Below are 11,517 nucleotides of genomic sequence, written 5' to 3'. Positions count from 1 at the left end.
AGTATTTGTGCATTTTTTACTGTCTTGAAAGAGAATCTCAACAATTACCTTAGGCTTTTTTTTTTAACTCAAAGGTCTTCCAATTATGGCTGTAGCTATGAGTATTAACTACCATACCAGCAAGAATTGTTTTAGATATTTACAAGAAAACTATTAGCTGGGATATAGGTATCTGCACCGTAGATTTTGTAAGAAAAAGAAGAATAAAATATTAATAAAATAGAATATGTTAAAAAAATTCAGTTTTGTTGCACATTTCCTGAACAGAAAAAAAAATATCATGATTTATATACCATATATCCAGGATTATGTGCATAAGCTTATGTGTATTTGTGTGTGTGTGTCCGCACACACATGCACATGCACACACTTGTGCACGTATCTAACTTATTTCTAAACCTATAGCTTACTATAACTCTTCAAAATAAAATATGTTAACTCACAAAATGTCATGTTTACATGATATTAGTTCAATTTTTAGGGTAGAAACCTAGATGTCAGAAAAGTTAGTATTTTTTTATTTTTATATTATGAAGATAGTTGTATACCCCTGTGTATGTTTTACTTTTTCCCTTTAACATAGAAATGAATAATGGTTTGAAAATTTGGTACTCTTTTTCAAACTTTTTGTTTGATCTTCCTGAGTTTTAAATCATGCACCCAGTCCCACTTATCTCCTCATCACCTTGTATTCCGCTTCCATCATTGCAACCACCCCACCAGAATAAGAATCTCATCCTGGAATTTATAATGTCACAGTGTATATCCCACAGTGTGCACTTTTATCTACACTTCTTTGTTTCCAAGTTGTTCATTTTAATGAGTCTTAAGAGCTCTCTGCCTTCTACTATACTATCAGTACTAATGCATAACTGTAACTCCTCTCAGATATCCTGTTGTTGCCCTTTTTTATGGAGATCCTGTAGTATGGGATCTGTAGGGTGGCCATTTTAATCTACTTCAGCAGTTCACCAATGGGGGTCAATGTTGTGGTGGGGCAATTCAAACCCCAGGATCTGGGCCTGAGAGAGATCTGACTAATCAGACCACCAGCTCTACCACACTACCACCATATGGGAGAGATTTCCTGCCCTTCCCAAGCTTCCCTTTCCAAAGTTGCAGCCAAAAAGGGGCAGAAACCACTTTCATGCTACCATACCCTCAGTGCTCTCTCATTTGTGCCCCTGCCATCAAAGCCAGCTTTACTGTGCTTCCCAGACAAGGTAGAGGGGTCATACTCTACAGTGCTACAGCAGGTAAGGTGTGGAGCCAGGTCTCTAATTCTCACTCCCTCTGAGCATGCTCACCAGTAACCCCCCAAACCAGGGCCAACTCCCTCCCTGCTGCTCAGATGAGGTGCATGGCCTAATCTCCCAAGTGCTGCAAGAGGTGATTGGGCTCATGGCCCCATCAGGGACAGCTCTCTTGCCAAGGGTGGTGAGGGCAGGAGGGATGGAAAGGGTCTCTCCTTTGTCCAAACCACTGCACATCAAACATGAGGCAGGACCAGGTACCCATGCCCATGCCCACCAGGCAGCTCATCAGAAAGCCCCAAATCTAGGGCCAGCTCTACTCTGCTGCTCAATCAAGGAAGGCTGTCACTAGCGGCAGGTTTTGAGATCATATATGCTCATGTCTGGCCAGTGTGTAGACAGCCTCTTTTTGCTGCCTGTGGATGAAAATTTATAGCTCTTGGCTTCATCTCAGGCTCTAACAAAAATCTTCCTGAAAACTACCATGATTCTTGGCAAGACAATAATGAAATTAACCTCTGAAACTGTAAGTCAGCCCCAGCAACGTTCTTTGCTTTATAGGAATTACTGTGGTCATAGTGTCTCTTCATAACAACAAAACTGAAATTTCGACACCTTACATCCTTACCCTCCAATTCATTCTCTAAATTTCTTTCTCACATTCACATTTTATTTTATACTCTATGATAATGATTAAAACGTCCAAGTAATAGTAAATAAACAGTAAATTACTAAGATTTCTTTTTGTGAATCTATTCAACATTTTATCATTTTTATCATAAATGTAACACTGTTCTTGTTTCGAATACAAATAAAATCTCAAAGAAAAATGAACTGTAATAAGAGGATATTAGCCAAAGACGTACAGATTTCCTAAGATACAATCCACAGAACTCAACAAACTTAACAACAAGAAGGGTCCAAGTGAGAATGCTTCAATCACACTTGTAAGGGAGAAGAAAGAAATCACACGAGGCAGAGAGAGAGAGAGAGAGAGAGAGAGAGAGAGAGAGGGGGGGGGAGGGAGAACTAGGTGGGAGATGGGAGGGGGAGGAAAAAATGAACACATTCAGGTATGGGAAGGCAGGAGAGAGGCCGTGAGGGTTAGCAGCTCTCCCAAGTCTGCCTGCCCAGAGCATAGGAGGAACTCTGGCCAGATGTGGGCTATCCTTCCTACCCTTCCTTCCCCTGCCCTCATTAGTTTCCACATATTTGGTGCTAAATTTTCATTTTTTATGAAGTCTATGACAATCCTAGAACTAAGGTATCACAAAACTGGTTCATCCTTGTTTTCTGCAATGATCACTTTTCATACTATTAAAAGAGCTGGAGTCCTATTCATCCCTCCATGTTAAAATTAACTAGGTCGTAAGATTGCTGCTTTTACTGACTGCATGTGCTGCTGTTCCCAGTCCATGTCTCCATTCAGAGATCAAAAACCAGCAGCAGCCTTATGACTTGACTAGGACAATTGAGAATCCTGAAATGGGTTATTGGGCCCAACTGGCTAATAAAGAAAAACCACTTGGGATGTCATGATTTCCATATTTAACGTTTGATCTGTGCCGGCTGGCTGATAACTCATGGCCTGACTCCCAACAGACTTTACAACATTCATACACTAAGTAGACTTAGGGAGAATTTTGTATATGTCTGGGGAAAAGAGAACTGTGGCATATGGGGAACCAGAACAATTCTATTATGCTTTTTGGGATTGTGAAACATCGGGATAGAAGGCATCAATGGAAAATTTTATTACAGTCACCTGACAGGGGAGGGAATCTGAAGTTCAACTAAAGTTCACCAGCCTAGGAAAGCAGGAAAAGGGCTGGGAAACTGGGAAACCTTGGGGCCTCCGATTTTATATTATTGGGGGGAAAAACCTCAAACTCATTTTCACAATTAGGCTCCTGATAAAACCAATAGTAAACCCCCTGAATGTGACTGTAGGACCAAACCGAATTTTGGCAAACACTAAACCTATACCAAGAGGTCTTGCCCTGAAAAACCTATGCCAAAGTCTATTCTCAAACCAGTGTTTGTTGACCTCCCAGTCCTTCCCCAGCAGGCTCTGCGCCCCCGTAGATCTGATCTGGTCAAGGATGCTAAAAACCTTTCAGATTTTGACCAGTTCCCAACCAGAGCTAACCATCTTCTGCTGGCTGTGTTATTATGCCAGAAACCCTTTTTATGAAGATGTTGGTTTTATGTCTAAATATAATGAGTCCGAGAGAGACACTGCATGCATATGGTCCCAAGAGAAGAACCTTAACCATACAGACCATATCAGGACAGGGGACCTGCCTGGGAAAAGTTCCCTTGTCACATCAACATATTTGTAACCAAAATACCCTCATGGTGCATTCCAAATGGGTTATTTCCCCCTGAACCGGCATGGTGGGCCTGTTCAACAGGGTTGACTCTGTGTGTGCATGGAGAGGTTCTTAATTCCCCTACTGCAAAGGAGTTCTCTATTCTAGTCCAATTGGTGCCATCCATAACCTATTATTCAGAGGAAATAGTGCTGAAGAACCTAATAGGGCATGTTGGGGGAGACCTCAAAAGACAGAAGAGAGAAACTATTTCCCTAACGTTGGCTATAATTTTGGGAGCAGGGCTACCTAGTGCAGGCACTGGGATAGCAGCTCTAACATTGTAAGAGAATAACTATACAGCCTTATATTAGATACAGACCAAGACAGCCAATGCTTAGAAAAATCCATTGCACACCTAGAGTGAAATGTAGATTCCCTGGCTGAGATAGTTGAACAGAACATACATGGGTTAGACTTTGTGTTCCTGCATCAGGGATCCACTTAGACTTGAACTACTTTTTCTTTCTTTTCTAGATATATTGGATTTTTTGCTAATATTCATTATAGAACAATATGTGAAATGTTCATAAAAAAACATTCCTAAATGTTCCATAACCTTCCCAAACACTGTCTCTACCTGGAGACCAACTGTTTAAATATATTAGCCTACTCAAAATATTATATATTCAAATCGTAATAAGACTGAAGCTATGGTGACAGCTAGAGGCGTAAATTGCTTCTGAGTAAAATTTTCACACTAAATGGACAACTGTGACCATAGAACAGGCACTGAGTTAACATGTCAGTGGTGGGCATAAATATACCACCTCCTGTTTAAACGTGTACACTGTGTTTAAACTGTAAGACAGAATTTGCAACACCTATTCCCTTGTTTGTCTTCCCAATATTTTATTATTGAATAAAGCTTACTTGTCTGAACTTTATTACTTGTCTATTTGGTTGTTATATAGGAGATAGGTTGCCAGGCATATTACTTCTATGACTTCTACCTTTTTGATTGCTAGTCTTAGTTGTTAACTTTACTGAATATTGAATTAACTGAAAGTGAAAAGCACTGGATATAAGTGATTTTCGGTTCATTACCTCATTTGAGGTCTAAAAACCTATCCTAACTCTGGGACACATATTCTTGTGCTAGCCTATGTAAAGCACATAGAAGACCCCTTTGGTTTTTGCCTTTTTGTCTTCATTCTCACAGGTATGCTTGTTCTTTTGAAGGTTTTAGAGTATATTTCTTTGAGAGCCCAACATATACTGAAGAACATCTGGGAAACTCAGTCTTGTGGACAGAAGATCTATTGGATTCCTTTACTATCTGACCATAGACATCTATTTTTAAATACCTGGGCTGGACCACAGTGTATAAATCCCTCTACAAACACACACACACACACACACACACACACACACACACACACACACACACACACACACACACATAATTATTCCAGTTTTTTCTTTAAAGAATTTTGACTACCATACCTAAAATCTCTAAAATTAAATTTATCTTCCTATATCCAATTACTTTCATGCTCCTGTTTTGAAGATATTCTAAACTATATCATACTATCAATTTTACTAATTATTTTATTTATTTATATTTCAAATGTGATCCCCTTCAGCATACTCCCTCCATGAGGCCCCTACCACACTTCCCTCCATTCTCTAAAATGTTACTCTCCCACCCACCTCTCTAGAATTCAACTTTTCTGGGGACATAAAGCTTCCACAGGACAAGCACACACCCTCATCGCACTGAGGCCAGACAATGCAATCCTCTGCTACATATGTATAGTAGGGGTTATGTACTAGTACATGTATGCTTTTTGGTTGGTGGCTTAGTACCTGAGAATTCTGGGAAATCTAGTTTTTTCATGGTGTTGTTCTTCCAATAGGGTTGTAATTCCCTTCAGTTCCTTCAGTCTTTGATCAAACTCTTCCATAGGGGTTCCTGGGTTTAGACCAATGATAGGCTGTAAATATCTGCATCTGTCTCAGTCAGTTGATGGCATAGCCTCTTTTAGGACAGTCATGCCATGTTCATGTCTGAAAGCATATCTTGGTCAATTAACAAATGGGACCTTCTGAAACTGAAAAGGTTCTGTAAGGCAAAGGACACTGTCAATAGGACAAAATGGCAACCTAGTAATGGAGAAAAGTTCTTTACTAACTCTACATCTGATCGAAGGCTAATATTCAAAATATACAAAGAATTCAAGAAGCTAGACTCCAAAAAAAAAAAAAAACAAAAACAAAAAACAAAAAACAAAAAACAACCTAATGAAAAAATGAGCCCTAGAGCTAAACAAAATTCTCAATTTAGGAATCTCAAAAGCCTGAGAAGCACCTAAAGAAATGTTCAACATCCTCATTTATTGTGAAATAAAAATCAAAACCACGCTGAGATTCCATCCTAAACCAATCAGAATGGTTGAGACCAAAATGTCAGGTGAAAATAGCTGCTAGAGCAAATGTAGATAAAAAAGAACACTTTATCTTTGCTAGTGGGATTGCAAAGTGTTTTCCAGATTCCATAATCTGGAAAATATTCTGGCATTTCTTCACAAAATTGGAAATAAGTCTATCTGAATATTCATATATACAACTTCTGGGCATATACCCCAAAATGCTCTACCATATCATGAGTAAACCTTCAGTGTTTACAGCAGCCTTAATTATAATAGCGGGGGTTCAGGGACTATGCCGAACTTAGGAAATTAATCTGAACAGGTAAGAGAGTGCACCACAGAACTGGACAGCTTCTGGGACAGGCGGAGCCACAGAACCACTGAGGCAGCACGCTTTTCAGGCAATAGAAAGCCAGCCACCCTCCCAACCAAAGGACAGGTATCTGCCTGGTTAGGAAGGCCTCAGCCTCAGGAGCAGCAGATGCCACTTTGGTTCTGGGACGCCACCGAACTTAGGAACTTAGTCTGCACAGGTGAGAGTGTGCACTTCTGGGACCTGCCAAGCAACACAGCTTCTGGAAAAGGTCCTGTTTTTGGCCCACTTCTTCAGCCAGGAGGAGGTCCAAACACAAGATAATCTGTGCACCTTCCCTGTAAGAGGAGAGCTTGCCAGCAGAGAGAGCTCTGAGAACTGAAACTCAGAGGAGAGAGTCTGTCTCCCAGGTCTGCTGATAGACGGTAACAGAATCACCAGAAGAACAATCTCTAAACAGAGTCAACTATAACAACTAACTCCAGAGATTACCAAATGGTGAAAGGTAAACGTAGGAATCTTACTAACAGGAACCAAGACCACTCACCATCATCAGAACACAGCACTCCCACTTCGCCTAGTCCAGGGCACCTCAACACACCCGAAAACCTAGACCCAGATTTAAAAGCATATCTCATAATGATGGTAGAGGACATCAAGAAGGACTTTAATAACTCACTTAAAGAAATACAGGAGAACACTGCTAAAGAGTTACAAGTCCTTAAAGAAAAACAGGAAAACACAATCAAACAGGTAGAAGTCCTTACAGAAAAAGAGGAAAACACATCCAAACAGGTGAAGGAAATGAACAAAACCATACTAGACCTAAAAAGAGAAGTTGACACAATATAGAAAACTCAAAGTGAGGCAACACTGGAGATAGAAATCCTAGGAAAGAAATCAGGAACCATAGATTTGAACATCAGCAACAGAATACAAGACATGGAAGAGAGAATCTCAGGTGCAGAAGATCCCATAGAGAACATCGGATCAACAATCAAAGAAAATGGAAAATGCAAAAAGATCCTAACTCAAAATATCCAGGAAATCGAGGACACAATGAGAAGACCAAACCTACGGATAATAGGGGTGGATCAGAATGAAGATTTTCAACTCAAAGGACCAGCAAATATCTTCAACATAATTATTGAAAAAAACTTCCCAAATCTAAAGAAAGAGATGCCCATGAACATACAAGAAGCCTACAGAACTCCCAATAGACTGGACCAGAAAAGAAATTCCTCCCGACACATAATAATCAGAACAACAAATGCACTAAATAAAAAGAGAATACTAAAAGCAGTAAGGGAAAAAGGTCAAGTAACTTATAAAGGCAAGTCAATCAGAATTACACCAACTTTTTCACCAGAGACTATGAAAGCCAGAAGAGCCTGGACAGATGTTATACAGACACTAAGAGAACACAAATTCCAGCCACGGCTACCATACCCAGCTTAACTCTCCATTACCATAGATGGAGAAACAAAAGTATTCCACGACAAAAACAAATTCACATATTACCTTTCCACAAATCCAGGCCTTCAAAAGATAATAACAGAAAAAAAAAAAAACTAGGAAGGGAACCTTGCCCTAGAAAAAACAAGAAGGCTATCCCTCAACAAACCTAAAATAAAACAGCCACAAAAACAGAATGCCTACTTTAACAACAAAAATAAGAGGAACCAACAATTACTTTTCCTTAATATCTCTTAATTTCAATGGTCTCAACTCCCCAATAAAAAGATATAGACTAACAAACTGGCTACACAAACAAGACCCAGCATTTTGCTGCTTACAGAAACTCATCTCAGAGAAAAAGATAGACACTACCTCAGAATGAAAGGCTGAAAAACAATTTCCCAAGCAAATGGTATGAAGAAACAAGCAGGAGTAGCCATCATAATATCTGATAAGATTGACTTACAACCCAAAGTCATCAAAAAAGACAAGGAGGGGCACTTCATTCTCATCAAAGGTAAAATCCTCCAAGAGGAACTATCAATTCTGAATATCTATGCTCCAAATACACGGGCAGCCACATTCATTAAAGAAACTTTATTAAAGCTCAAATGCACACATTGCACCTCACACAATAATTGTGGGAGACTTCAACACACTACTTTCACCAATGGACAGATCAAGGAAACATAAAGTAAACAGGGACACAGTGAAACTAACAGAAGTTATGAAACAAATGGATCTGACAGATATCTACAGAACATTTTATCCTAAAACTAAAGGATATACCTTCTTCTCAGCACCTCATGGTACCTTCTCCAAAATTGACCACATAATAGATCACAAAACAGGCCTCAACAGATACAAACATATTGAAATTGTCCCATGTATCCTATCAGATCACCATGCACTAAGGCTGATCTTCAATAACAAAATAAATAATAGAAAGCCAACATTCACGTGGAAACTGAACAACACTCTTCTCAATGATATCTTGGTCAAGGAAGGAATAAAGAAAGAAATGAAGGACTTCTTAGAGTTGAATGAAAATGAAGCCACCTCATACCCAAACTTATGGGACACAATGAAAACATTTCTAAGAGGAAAACTCATAGATCTGAGTGCCTCCAAAAGGAAACTAGAGAGAGCACACATTAGCAGCTTGACAACACACCTAAAAGCTCTAGAACAAAAGGAAGCAAATTCACCCAAGAGGAGTAGATGGCAGGAAATAATGAAACTCAGGGGCAAAATCAACCAAGTGGAAACAATAAGAACTATTTAGAGAATCAACCAATCGAAGAGCTGGTTCTTTGAGAAAATCAACAAGATAGACAAACCCTTAGCCAGACTCACTAAAGGGCACAGGGAAAGCATTCTAATTAATAAAATCTGAAATGAAAAGGGAGACATAACAACAGATCCTGAAGAAATCCAAAAAACCCTCAGTTCCTTCTACAAAAGGCTATACTCAAAAAAACTGGAGAACCTGGATGAAATGAAGAAGTGTTTATACAGATACCAGGTACCAAAGTTGAATCAAGATCAGGTTAATGATCTAAACAGCCCGATATCCCCCAAAGAAATAAAAGCAAACCTTAATAATCTCCCAACCAAAAAAAAAAGCCCAGGACGAGATGGGTTTCGTGCAGAGTTCTATTAGACCTTCAAAGAAGATCTACTCCTAGTTCTGCACAAACTGTTCCACAAAATAGAAACAGAAGGTACTCTACCCAACTCATTCTATGAAGCCACAATTACTCTGATACCTAAACCACAAAAAGACCGCACAAAGATAAAGAACTTCAGACCAATATCACTTATAAATATTGATGCAAAAATCCTCAATAAAGTTCTTGCTAACCAAATCCAAGAACACATCAAAACAATCATCCATCCTGACCAAGTAGGTTTCATCCCAGGGACGCAGGGATGGTTCAATATACGGAAATCCATCAATGTAATCCAGTATATAACAAACTCAAAAACAAAAACCACATGATCATCTCATTAGAAGCTGTGAACACATTTGACAAAATCCAACACCCATTCATGATAAAAGTCTTGGAAAGATCAGGAATTCAAGGCCCATACCTAAACATGATAAAAACAATCTACAGCAAACCAGTAGCCAGCATCAATGTAAATGGTGAAAAGCTTGAAACAATCCCACTAAAATCAGGGACTAGACAAGGCTGTCCACTCTCTTCCTACCTATTCAACATTGTACTTGAAATCCTATCCAGAGCATTTAGACAACAAAAGGAGATCAAGGTGATACAAATTGGAAAGTAAGAAGTCAAAATATCACTTTTTGCAGATGATATGATAATATGTATACGTGACCCAAAAATTCCACCAGAGAACTCCTAAGCCTGATAAACAGCTTCAGTGATGTAACTGGATATAAAATTAACTCAATCCAGTCAATGGCCTTTCTCTTCACAAAGGACAAACATGCTGAGGAAGAAATTAGGGAAACAACACCCTTCTCAATAGCCACAAATAATATAAAATACCTAGGCATGACTCTTAGGAAGTAAAAGATCTGTATGACAAGAACTTCATGCCTCTGAAGAAAGAAATTAAAGAAGATCTCAGAAGATGGAAAGATCTCCCATGCTCATGGATTGGCAGGATCAATATAGTAAAAATGGCTATCTTGCCAAAACAATCTACAGATTCAATGCAATCCCCATCAAAATTCCAACTCAATTCGTCAACAAATTAGAAAGAGCAATCAGCAGATTCATCTGGAATAACAAAAAACCTAGGATAGCAAAAACTCTTCTCAAGGATAAAAGAACATCTAGTGGAATCACCATGCCCAACCTAAAGCTGTACTACAGAGCAATTGTGATAAAAACTGCATGGAACTGGTATAGTGACAGACAAGTAGACCAATGGAACAGAATTGAAGACCCAAAGAAAAACCCACACACCTATGGTCACTTGATCTTTGACAAGCAATCTAAAACCATCCAGTGGAAAAAAGACAGCATTTTCAACAAATGGTACTGGCACAACTGGCTGTTATCATGTTGACGATTGCGAATTGATCCATTTCTATCTCCTTGTACTAAGGTCAAATCTAATTGGATTAAAGAACTCCACATAAAACCAGAGACATTGATACTAATAGAGGGGAAAGAAGGGAAAAGCCTCGAAGATATGGGTACAGGGGAAAAATTCCTGAATAGAACAGCAATGGCTTGTGCTGTAAGATGGAGAATCGATAAATGGGACCTCATAAAATTGCAAAGCTTCTGCAAGGCAAAAGATGCCTTCAATATGACAAAAAGACCACAAACAGATTGGGAAAGGATCTTTACCTATCCCAAATCGGTAAGGGGACTAATATCCAATACATATAAAGAACTCAAGAAGGTAGACTCCATATATTCAAATAACCCCACTAAAAATGGGGCTCAGAACTAAACAAAGAATATGCCCCAGTACAGGGGAACGCCAGGGCCAAAAAGGGGGAGTGGGTGGGTAGGGGAGTTGGGGTTGGTGGCTATGGGGGACTTTTGGTATAGCATTGGAAATGTAAATGAGCTAAATACCTAATAAAAATGGAAAAGAAAAAAAAAAGAATATATATATATCATAAAATTCTGAAATATATAACCTAAGGTTGCTCTTTAAGTCCTTGAAAAAAAAAAAAAACAAAAGTTATAGTAAGAAGTAATAAAATCAAAGGCAGATATGAATGTGAACTAGAGCACAGAATAAGGCAACTCAAACAA

This window comes from Mus musculus, chromosome Y (genome assembly GCF_000001635.26).
Source record: "Mus musculus strain C57BL/6J chromosome Y, GRCm38.p6 C57BL/6J".
Lineage (NCBI taxonomy): Eukaryota > Metazoa > Chordata > Mammalia > Rodentia > Muridae > Mus > Mus musculus.
Note: the sequence above shows the minus strand (reverse complement) of the source record.